The following is an 11,303-nucleotide window of genomic DNA, read 5'->3' as shown; positions in this document are numbered from 1 at the left end:
CATATCTGTGCATAGATGCAGCAGCAGTGACATGGAGGAGAGGGGGAAAGAGATGAGATTGTCAGTGCCTTCAGTCAATGTTATGTTCACTGTGAAACACACACAGAATGTATTTTATAGCAAAGAATTGTGATTAATTGTATTTGGCAGTTATACAGCCAATGGTGTCTCACTGTGAAATTGATGTGGTCACATATTAAAATAGTGTGCACCGCAGGACAGAGTGATGTGAGAGACATTGAAAGAAGAATTTACTCACTGGAAAATTGTAGGTGGGCTGTTGTTGTTGTGGTCTTCAGTCCTGAGACTGGTTTGATGCAGCTCTCCATGCTACTCTATCCTGTGCAAGCTTCTTCATCTCCCAATACGTACTGCAGCCTACATCCTTCTGAATCTGTTTAGTGTATTCATCTCTTGGTCTCCCTCTACGATTTTTACCCTCCACGCTGCCCTCCAATACTAAATTGGTGATCCCTTGAAGCCTCAGAACATGTCCTACCAACCAGTTCCTTCTTCTAGTCAAGTTGTGCCACAAACTCCTCTTCTCCCCAATCCTATTCAATACCTCCTCATTAGTTACGTGATCTACTCATCTAATCTTCAGCATTCTTCTGTAGCACCACATTTCAAAAGCTTTATTCTCTTCTTGTCCAAACTATTTATCGTCCATGTTTCACTTCCATACATGGCTACACTCCATACAAATACTTTCAGAAATGACTTCCTGGCACTTAAATCTATACTCAATGTTAACAAATTTCTCTTCTTCAGAAACGCCTTCCTTGCCATTGCCAGTCTACATTTTATATCCCCTCTACTTCAACCATCATCAGTTATTTTGCTCCCCAAATAGTAAAAGTCATTTACTACTTTAAGTATCTCATTTCCTAATCTAATTCCCTCAGCATCACCCAACTTAATTTGACTACATTCCATTATCCTTGTTTTGCTTTTGTTGATGTTCATCTTATATCCTCCCTTCAAGACACTGTCCATTCCGTTCAACTGCTCTTCCAAGTTCTTTGTTGTCTCTGACAGAATTACAATGTCATTGGCAAACCTCAAGCTTTTTATTTCTTCTTCATGGATTTTAATACCTACTCCGAATTTTTCTTTTGTTTCCTTTACTGCTTGCTCAATATACAGATTGAATAACATTGGGCAGAGGCTACAACCCTATCTCACTCCCTTCCCAATCACTGCTTTCCTTTCATGCTCCTGGACTCTTATAACTGCCACCTGGTTTTTGTACAAATTGTAAATAGCCTTTTGCTCCCTGTATTTTGCCCCGGCCATCTTCAGAATTTGAAAGAGAGTATTCCAGTCAACATTGTCAAAAGCTTTCTCTAAGTCTACAAATGCTAGAAATGTAGGTTTGCCTTTCCTTAATCTATTTTCTCAGATAAGTCGTAGGGTCAGTATTGCCTCAGGTGTTCTAATGTTTCTATGGAATCCAAACTGATCTTCCCCGATGTCGGCTTCTACCAGTTTTTCCATTCGCCTGTAAAGAATTCACGTTAGTATTTTGCAGCCGTGTCTTATTTAACTGATAGTTCGGTAATTCTCACATCTGTCAACACCTGCTTTCTTTAGGATTGGAATTATTATATTCTTCTTGAAGTCTGAGGGAATGTCGCCTGTCTCATACATTTTGCTCACCAGATGGTAGAGTTTTGGCAGGGCTGGCTGTCCCAAGGCTGTCAGTAGTTCTAATGGAATATTGTCTACTCCCAGGCCCTTGTTTTGACTTAGGTCTCTCAGTGCTCTATCAAACTCTTCACGCAGTATCATATCTCCCATTTCATCTTCATCTACATCTTCTTCCATTTCCATAATATTGTCCTCAAGTACATTGCCCTTGTATAGACCCTCTATATACTCCTTCCACCTTTCTGCTTTCCCTTCTTTGCTTAGAACTGGGTTTCCATCTGAGCTCTTGATATTCATACAAGTGGTTCTCTTTTCTCCAAAGGTCTCTTTAATTTCCCAGTAGGCGTTATCTATCTTACCCTAGTGAGATATGTGTCTACATCCTTGCATTTGTACTCTAGCTATCCCTGCTTAGCCATTTTGCACTTCCTATTGATCTCATTTATGAGACATTTGTATTCCTTTTTGCCTGCTTCATTTACCACATTTTTATATTTTCTCATTTCATCAATTAAATTCAGTATTTCTTCTGTCACCCAAGGATTTCTACTAGCCCTTGTCTTTTTACCCACTTGATCCTCTGCTGCCTTCACTACTTCATCCCTCAAAGCTACCCATTCTTTTTCTACTGTATTTCTTTCCCCCATTCCTGTCCATCATTCCCTTATACTCTCCCTGAAACACTCTACAACCTCTGGTTCTGTCACTTTACCCAGGTTCCATCTACTTAAATTCCCACCTTTTTGCAGTTTCTTCAGTTTTAATCTACAGTTCATAACCAATATAGATTGTGGTCAGAGTCCACATCTGCCCCTGGAAATGTCTTACAGTTTAAAACCTGGTTCCTAAATCTCTGTCTTACCATTATATAATCTATCTGAAACCTTTCAGTGTCTCCAGGCTTCTTCCATGTATACAACCTCCTTTTATGATTCCTGAACCAAGTGTTAGTTATGATTAAGTTGTGCTCTGTGCAAAATTCTACCAGGCGGCTTCCTCTTTCATTTCTTCCCCCCAATCCATACTCACCTACTACGTTTCCTTCTCTTCCTTTTCCTACTATCGAATTCCAGTCACCCATGACTATTAAATTTTCGTCTCCTTTCACTATCTGAATAATTTCTTTTATCTCATCATACATTTCTTCAATTTCTTCATCATCTGCAGAGCTAGTTGGCATATAGACTTGTACTACTGTCGTAGGTGTGGGCTTCGTGTCTATCTTGGCCACAATAATGCGTTTACTATGTTGTTTGTAGTAGCTTACCCGAACTCCTATTTTTTTATTCATTATTAAACCACTCCTGCATTACCCCTATTTGATTTTGTATTTATAACCCTTTATTCACCTGACCAGAAATGTTGTTCCTCCTGCCACCAAACTTCACTAATTCCCACTATATCTAACTTTAACCTATCCATTTCCCTTTTTAAATTTTCTGACCTACCTGCCCAATTAAGGGATCTGACATTCCACACTCCGATTCGTAGAATGCCAGGTTTCTTTCTCCTGATAACGACGTCTTCCTGAGTAGTCCTCGCCCGGAGATCCGAATGGGGGACTATTTTACCTCCGGAATATTTTACCCAAGAGGACGCCATCAAATGGTTCAAATGGCTTTAAGCACTATGGGACTTAACATCTGAGGTCATCAGTCCCCTAGACTTAGAACTACTTAAACCTAACTAACCTAAGGACAGCACAAACATCCATGCCCGAGGCAGGATTCGAACCTGCGACCGTAGCAGTGGTGTGGTTCCGGACTGAAGCGCCTAGAACCACTCACCCACAACTGCCGGCCCAGGATGCCATCATCATTTTTGGTTAGTGTTACAAGGCCAGCTCAGTCCATCATCCAGACTGTTGCCCCTTCAACTACTGAAAAGGCTGCTGTCCCTCTTCAGGAACCACACTTTTGTCTGGCCTCTCAACAGATACCCCTCCATTGTGGTTGCACCTACGGTATGGCTATCTGTATTGCTGAGGCACGCAAGCCACCCCACCAATGACAAGGTCCATGGTTCATGGAGGGAAACTAAAAAATATGTACAATAAACAGAAGAAGAGGTGTTAATACTGAACAGTGGGCGATAAAGAGTGGAACTTCCTAAGTCATTTACAGCATAGTAAATGTTGTCATTGTCTGACTGTGAGGAACTGTTTGTCATTTGCAAATCAACAGTTCTGATCAATATAAAAAGTGCCAGAAAACAAATTTACTACATAAAAAGAATTGCAGTATGGTATAAAGGAGCTAGTTTGTATGATCTGAGAATAGCCCATGCATCAACCTCGTACAAGGTGTGAGGACTACATTCAAGAGAATAAAATCAAGAATTTACTATTGAATACAATAAATTCTTAAAACAAGAATTCTAGTTTTAATGAATACAAGACAGAACTTCTGTGCAGTACTTACCTGCCCCTTTATCTTTGTCTAACCATGTTATCACCAAAGGTGGGTCCCTCTCATCCCAAGATTTGAGTAATTTGTCTTTCCTCTAATCTTCACCTCTCTATCTTCCTCTTCTCCTTGAGGAAGGAACTAACAGTTCCAAAAGACAGGCTAATGTCATCTCTTTTACACTTATTTGTGTCTAAGAACAGTACCATACATTTCACCTTCTGAAGGTAATTTATGGTCAGCAATTCTGTCAGATATTTATTAGTCTTCTCATTTGGAAAATTTAATTTTAGGATGCAGACTTAAAATAAGATGTCAAATCCTGTTTAAAGCTGTTTTGGCAAAACAAATGACCAATTCAGTACAATGTATGGCATATCCAGTTCTGAAACCCAAAATTACCCAAACTATTAACACAACACATAATTTAGTCAATACATTATGAAATTATCTTTCTCTTACAATTTTTCCAGGTCTGTAAACTGAGCGAGGTGGCGCAGTGGTTAGACACTGGACTCGCATTCGGGAGGACGATGGTTTAATCCCGCATCCGGCCATCTTGATTTAGGTTTTCCGTGATTTCCCTAAATCGCTCCAGGCAAATGCCGGGATGGTTCCTTTGAAAGGGCATGGCCGACTTCCTTCCCCATCCTTCCCTAATCCGATGAGACCAATGACCTCGCTGTCTGGTCTCCTTCCCCAAACAACCCCAGGTCTGTAAATTTAGTTCAAAATATTAACAATTTTGATTTATTATGCCCACAGCACCACTTCACTCAATATACAGGGAGACAATTATTGAACTATGTGAAAAAACACATAAATTAGTTACAAACTATACCATGCACACACTTTATTCAACATGTAAACATTACTACAGATATTCGGATTTAGGTTATAACATGTTCAATATGCCTGCCATCACTGGTGACGAAGTGGTGCGGACAAATAGCAAATTCTGCGTAACCCGCTGAAGTGTCAGAACAACAATGCAGTCGATGACCTCCTGAATGGCTGTTTTCAGCCCAGCAATGGCTTTGGGTTTATTGCTGTACGCCTTGTCTTTAATACAGCTCTACAGAAAGGAGTCGCATGTGCTCAGGTCTGCAGAATATGGCGGCAACTCGAGGCTCATGCCAGTGGCCTCTGGATACCCCAGAGCCAGAATGCAGTCCCCAGAGTGCTCCTCTAGGATATCAAACACTCTTGCTTCGATGGGGTCAAGCTGCATCTTGCATGAACCACATCCTGTTGAAATCAGGGTTACTTTGGATAATGGGGACGAAATCATCTTCCAAAACTTCACATAACGTTTGGTAATAACAGTGCCATCAAAGAATATCACACTGATTATTCTGTGACTGGAACTGCACACCACACAGTCACCCATTGTGGGTGAAGAGACTCAGTCCCCCAAATGTGCCAATTTTGCTTATTGATGAACCCATCCAAATGTAAGTGGGCTTCATTGCTAAACCAAACAATGCAGCACATACTAATTCTCATAATGGCCTGCGGCCAACTATGCAGTTTGAAAGTCCTAACGCAAACTGTTCAGAAGCCGGCCACTGTGGTCAAGCAGTTCTAGGCACCTTCAGTCCGGAATCGCACTGCTGCTATGGTCGCAGGTTCAAATCCTGCCTCGGGCATGGCTGTGTGTGATGTCCTTAGGTTAATTAGGTATAAGTAGTTCTAATTCTGGGGGACTAATGACCTCAGATGTTAAGTCCCATAGTGCTTAGAGCCATGTGAACCATTTTGAACTATTCAGAAGTTATGAAGGTTTTATTTCATATAGTTCAATAACTGTCACCCTGTATCTTCAAGAGTTACAAAATCGTTGCCATGACAATTTCAGCTTACATTCCCAATACAATCTCTTCAGGCATGGAGATATAAAAACAAATGATACACTACGGTCTTGAGTGATAATCAGCATCAAATACACGAAAATAAACAAATAGTCTGCAGCTTTTTGTATCTAATTCACTTTTCAGATCTTCCGTGTTTGATCACAATAGAGAAAATTGTCAGTCTTTGTGTTTCAGTAACTACCCATCAGCACAAATGCTAATGCATTATAAATAAATGATATTTCATTTACTCTACATGTATTAATTAATTAGTTGCATTATTTAGCTTTGTTTGACCTATCAGCACATACAGTGAAAGTACCAAGCTCAAAGATACAATGTTGAAGAGTAAAATTTTTTGGTATTATAAAATGTTTCTTTTTATTTGGAATATTATAGATTGCAACATGATGTGGAATTATGCAATAATCACATAATTTATCGGACCAAGGTCCTAACAGAGTTACATTTGATCTACATTGAAAATATGTGGATTCCTCATTTAACAATGGAAAATCCAGGATGAAATAATGACAAGGATAGACCATTGCTCACAATATGGAATAGATGTTGAGTCACAGACAGGCACAACAAAAAGACTGCTAAGCATACGAGCTTTGTGGCTGAAAGCTCATGTGCTTAGCAGTCTTTCTGTTATGCCTGTCTGCAACTCAATAAGTACTCTATACGGTTACTAGCAATCTCTTCTTTTCATATTATTGTCAGGGATTCCTGATTTCCTGCATTATTCATTCATCCAACCACGATGTTCCACAGATCCCATCAACAAGCAGAAACTTATGGAATGTGAGCAAGTCAAGGAAACATTAACAAAAATAGAAATAACTCTTAGAAACATCAACATTTCACAATAAAATAATAACCTGTCACTACACGGCTTAATACTAATCATTCTTATGCCAAGTAAATGAAATGTAATAAATTAGCAGGATAGCTGTTCCTTCTCCAGTTACATTAAACAGTTGCTGCCTATTTAGGTATTGGTAGCCTAATACTTATAGGCATACTTTGCTGATTTCCAAAGAAAATAATTCTGTACAAATGTAACAACAGAAACCCGTTTGCAAAACACTATAAGTTGGCCTAAAGCTTTACAATGAACACTGCTACCTGCCACACTCTTAGTACAAATTTTCAGTCCTTAAATCTAGAAAAACAGATAATTTTTAGGAGTATGCTTCCACTTTCTCTTGTATTAGTTAGGATTCATTATTTCTTACTTTATGCTTTATGGGAGCTCATCAAAGACCTGCTCACCAGAGTTTATAGCTTCACTCTGTGTCTGGGCAAAGAGAGAAAATCTACAAGAAAATTATTTGTGCATCATATTGTTATTGTGGAAATAATAGTTCAGCTGGAATTGATTTTTGTTATCATTAAGGAGTAAACATGAAATGAGTGTAAGAATTTCAAAATCCTTAAAGAAACCTCTGTAATATGTACTGCTTCTCCTTTACATAACATTCTTACAGTTTGCTCCTCCTGGGTAAATATTTTACTTACATTAGATGCAATGCTCCAGAATACGGGGTGTACATAAAGTCCGGGAACACTTTCAATTATTTATTGCATGAGAACCAAACATTGTACAGTTATCATACATATGTCATTTTGAAGAGAAACCGTGAAAGTTTTTTTCATGTCTACCACCACAGCATAGTTTGGTAATATGGCAATAGTCAGCGCTAGTCGCAAACGTGGTGAGTTCAGGTGTTGAGTGAGCTTTCTGTGTGTTAGAGTTTGACAAAAACAAGTGGGCTACAGCTGTTCAGTGGATGTTTAGAACCAACTACAGTAAGAAGCCACCAACAAGGAAGGCCATTTACCACTGGCACAACAAATTCATTACAAAGGGTTGCTTGTGCCCAGCAAAGAGAAGCGGATGTCCCAGTGTGAGAGAAGTGAATGTGGAGTGCATATGAGAGACAGTGATAAGGAGTCCAAAGATATATGTGCATCATGCATCCTGTGAACTTGAAATGGCTCCAATGACGGTGTGGAAAGTCCTGTGAGAGAAGCCGTCTATGAAACCATTCAAATTGGAGTAGCTGCTTGGTTGGTTTGTGTGTTGACTCCATTTCATCTTTATATCCAGCATATGTCCCCCATGAACCATGGACCTTGCCGTTGGTGGGGAGGCTTGCGTGCCTCAGCGATACAGATGGCCGTACCGTAGGTGCAACCACAACGGAGGGGTATCTGTTGAGAGGCCAGACAAACATGTGGTTCCTGAAGAGGGGCAGCAGCCTTTTCAGTAGTTGCAGGGGCAACAGTCTGGATGATTGACTGATCTGGCCTTGTAACATTAACCAAAACGGCCTTGCTGTGCTGGTACTGCGAACGGCTGAAAGCAAGGGGAAACTACAGCCGTAATTTTTCCCGAGGACATGCAGCTTTACTGTATGATTAAATGATGATGGCGTCCTCTTGGGTAAAACATTCCGGAGGTAAAATAGTCCCCCATTCGGATCTCCGGGCGGGGACTACTCAAGAGGACGTCGTTATCAGGAGAAAGAAAACTGGCATTCTACGGATCGGAGCGTGGAATGTCAGATCCCTTAATCGGGCAGGTCGGTTAGAAAATTTAAAAAGGGAAATGGATAGGTTAAAGTTAGATATAGTGGGAATTAGTGAAGTTCGGTGGCAGGAGGAACAAGACTTTTGGTCAGGTGATTACAGGGTTATAAATACAAAATCAAATAGGGGTAATGCAGGAGTAGGTTTAATAATGAATAAAAAAATAGGAGTGCGGGTTAGCTACTACAAACAGCATAGTGAACGCATTATTGTGGCCAAGATAGACACAAAGCCCATGCCTACTACAGTAGTACAAGTTTATATGCCAACTAGCTCTGCAGATGATGAAGAAATTGATGAAATGTATGACGAGATAAAAGAAATTATTCAGGTAGTGAAGGGAGACGAAAATTTAATAGTCATGGGTGACTGGAATTCATCAGTAGGAAAAGGGAGAGAAGGAAACATAGTAGGTGAATATGGATTGGGGGGAAGAAATGAAAGAGGAAGCCGCCTTGTAGAATTTTGCACAGAGCATAACTTAATCATAGCTAACACTTGGTTCAAGAATCATAAAAGAAGGTTGTATACCTGGAAGAATCCTGGAGATACTAATAGGTATCAGATAGATTATATAATGGTAAGACAGAGATTTAGGAACCAGGTTTTAAATTGTAAGACATTTCCAGGGGCAGATGTGGATTCTGACCACAATCTATTGGTTATGAACTGCAGATTGAAACTGAAGAAACTGCAAAAAGGTGGGAATTTAAGGAGATGGGACTTGGATAAACTGAAAGAACCAGAGGTTGTAGAGAGTTTCAGGGAGAGCATAAGGGAACAATTGACAGGAATGGGGGAAAGAAATACAGTAGAAGAAGAATGGGTAGCTTTGAGGGATGAAGTAGTGAAGGCAGCAGAGGATCAAGTAGGTAAAAAGACGAGGGCTAATAGAAATCCTTGGGTAACAGAAGAAATATTGAATTTAATTGATGAAAGGAGAAAATATAAAAATGCAGTAAATGAAGCAGGCAAAAGGGAATACAAACGTCTCAAAAATGGGATCGACAGAAAGTGCAAAATGGCTAAGCAGGGATGGCTAGAGGACAAATGTAAGGATGTAGAGGCTTGTCTCACTAGGGGTCAGATAGATACTGCCTACAGGAAAATTAAAGAGACCTTTGGAGAGAAGAGAACCATTTGTATGAATATCAAGAGCTCAGATGGCAACCCAGTTCTAAGCAAAGAAGGGAAGGCAGAAAGGTGGAAGGAGTATATAGAGGGTTTATACAAGGGCGATGTACTTGAGGACAATATTATGGAAATGGAAGAGGATGTAGATGAAGATGAAATGGGAGATACGATACTGCGTGACGAGTTTAACAGAGCACTGAAAGACCTGAGTCGAAACAAGGCCCCGGGAGTAGACAACATTCCATTAGAACTACTGATGGCCTTCGGAGAGCCAGTCATGACAAAACTGTACCATCTGGTGAGCAAGATGTATGAGACAGGCGAAATACCCACAGACTTCAAGAAGAATATAATAATTCCAATACCAAAGAAAGCAGGTGTTGACAGATGTGAAAATTACCGAACTATCAGTTTAATAAGTCACAGCTGCAAAATACTAACGCGAATTCTTTATAGACGAATGGAAAAACTGGTAGAAGCGGACCTGGGGGAAGATCAGTTTGGATTCCGTAGAAATGTTGGAACACGTGAGGCAATACTAACCTTACGACTTATCTTAGAAGAAAGATTAAGAAAAGGCAAACCTACGTTTCTAGCATTTGTAGACTTAGAGAAAGCTTTTGACAACGTTAACTGGAATACTCTCTTTCAAATTCTGAAGGTGGCAGGGGTAAAATACAGGGAGCGAAAGGCTATTTACAATTTGTACAGAAACCAGATGGCAGTTATAAGAGTCGAGGGGCATGAAAGGGAAGCAGTGGTTGGGAAAGGAGTGAGACAGGGTTATAGCCTCTCCCCGATGTTATTCAATCTGTATATTGAGCAAGCAGTAAAGGAAACAAAAGAAAAATTCGGAGTAGGTATTAAAATTCATGGAGAAGAAGTAAAAACTTTGAGGTTTGCCGATGACATTGTAATTCTGTCAGAGACAGCAAAGGACTTGGAAGAGCAGTTGAACGGAATGGACAGTGTCTTGAAAGGAGGATATAAGATGAACATCAACAAAAGCAAAACGAGGATAATGGAATGTAGTCAAATTAAATCGGGTGATGCTGAGGGGATTAGATTAGGAAATGAGACACTTAAAGTAGTAAAGGAGTTTTGCTATTTAGGGAGTAAAATAACTGATGATGGTCGAAGTAGAGAGGATATAAAATGTAGACTGGCAATGGCAAGGAAATCGTTTCTGAAGAAGAGAAATTTGTTAACATCGAGTATAGATTTAAGTGTCAGGAAGTCGTTTCTGAAAGTATTTGTATGGAGTGTAGCCATGTATGGAAGTGAAACAATGATGATAACCAGTTTGGACAAGAAGAAAATAGAAGCTTTCGAAATGTGGTGCTACAGAAGAATGCTGAAGATAAGGTGGATAGATCATGTAACTAATGAGGAGGTATTGAATAGGATTGGGGAGAAGAGAAGTTTGTGGCACAACTTGACTAGAAGAAGGGATCGGTTGGTAGGACATGTTTTGAGGCATCAAGGGATCACAAATTTAGCATTGGAGGGCAGCGTGGAGGGTAAAAATCGTAGAGGGAGACCAAGAGATCAATACACTAAGCAGATTCAGAAGGATGTAGGTTGCAGTAGGTACTGGGAGATGAAGGAGCTTGCACAGGATAGAGTAGCATGGAGAGCTGCATCAAACCAGTCTCAGGACTGA

The sequence above is a fragment of the Schistocerca americana genome, chromosome 3 (assembly GCF_021461395.2).
Source record: "Schistocerca americana isolate TAMUIC-IGC-003095 chromosome 3, iqSchAmer2.1, whole genome shotgun sequence".
Classification (NCBI taxonomy): Eukaryota; Metazoa; Arthropoda; class Insecta; order Orthoptera; family Acrididae; genus Schistocerca; species Schistocerca americana.
This window is presented reverse-complemented; position numbering follows the sequence as displayed.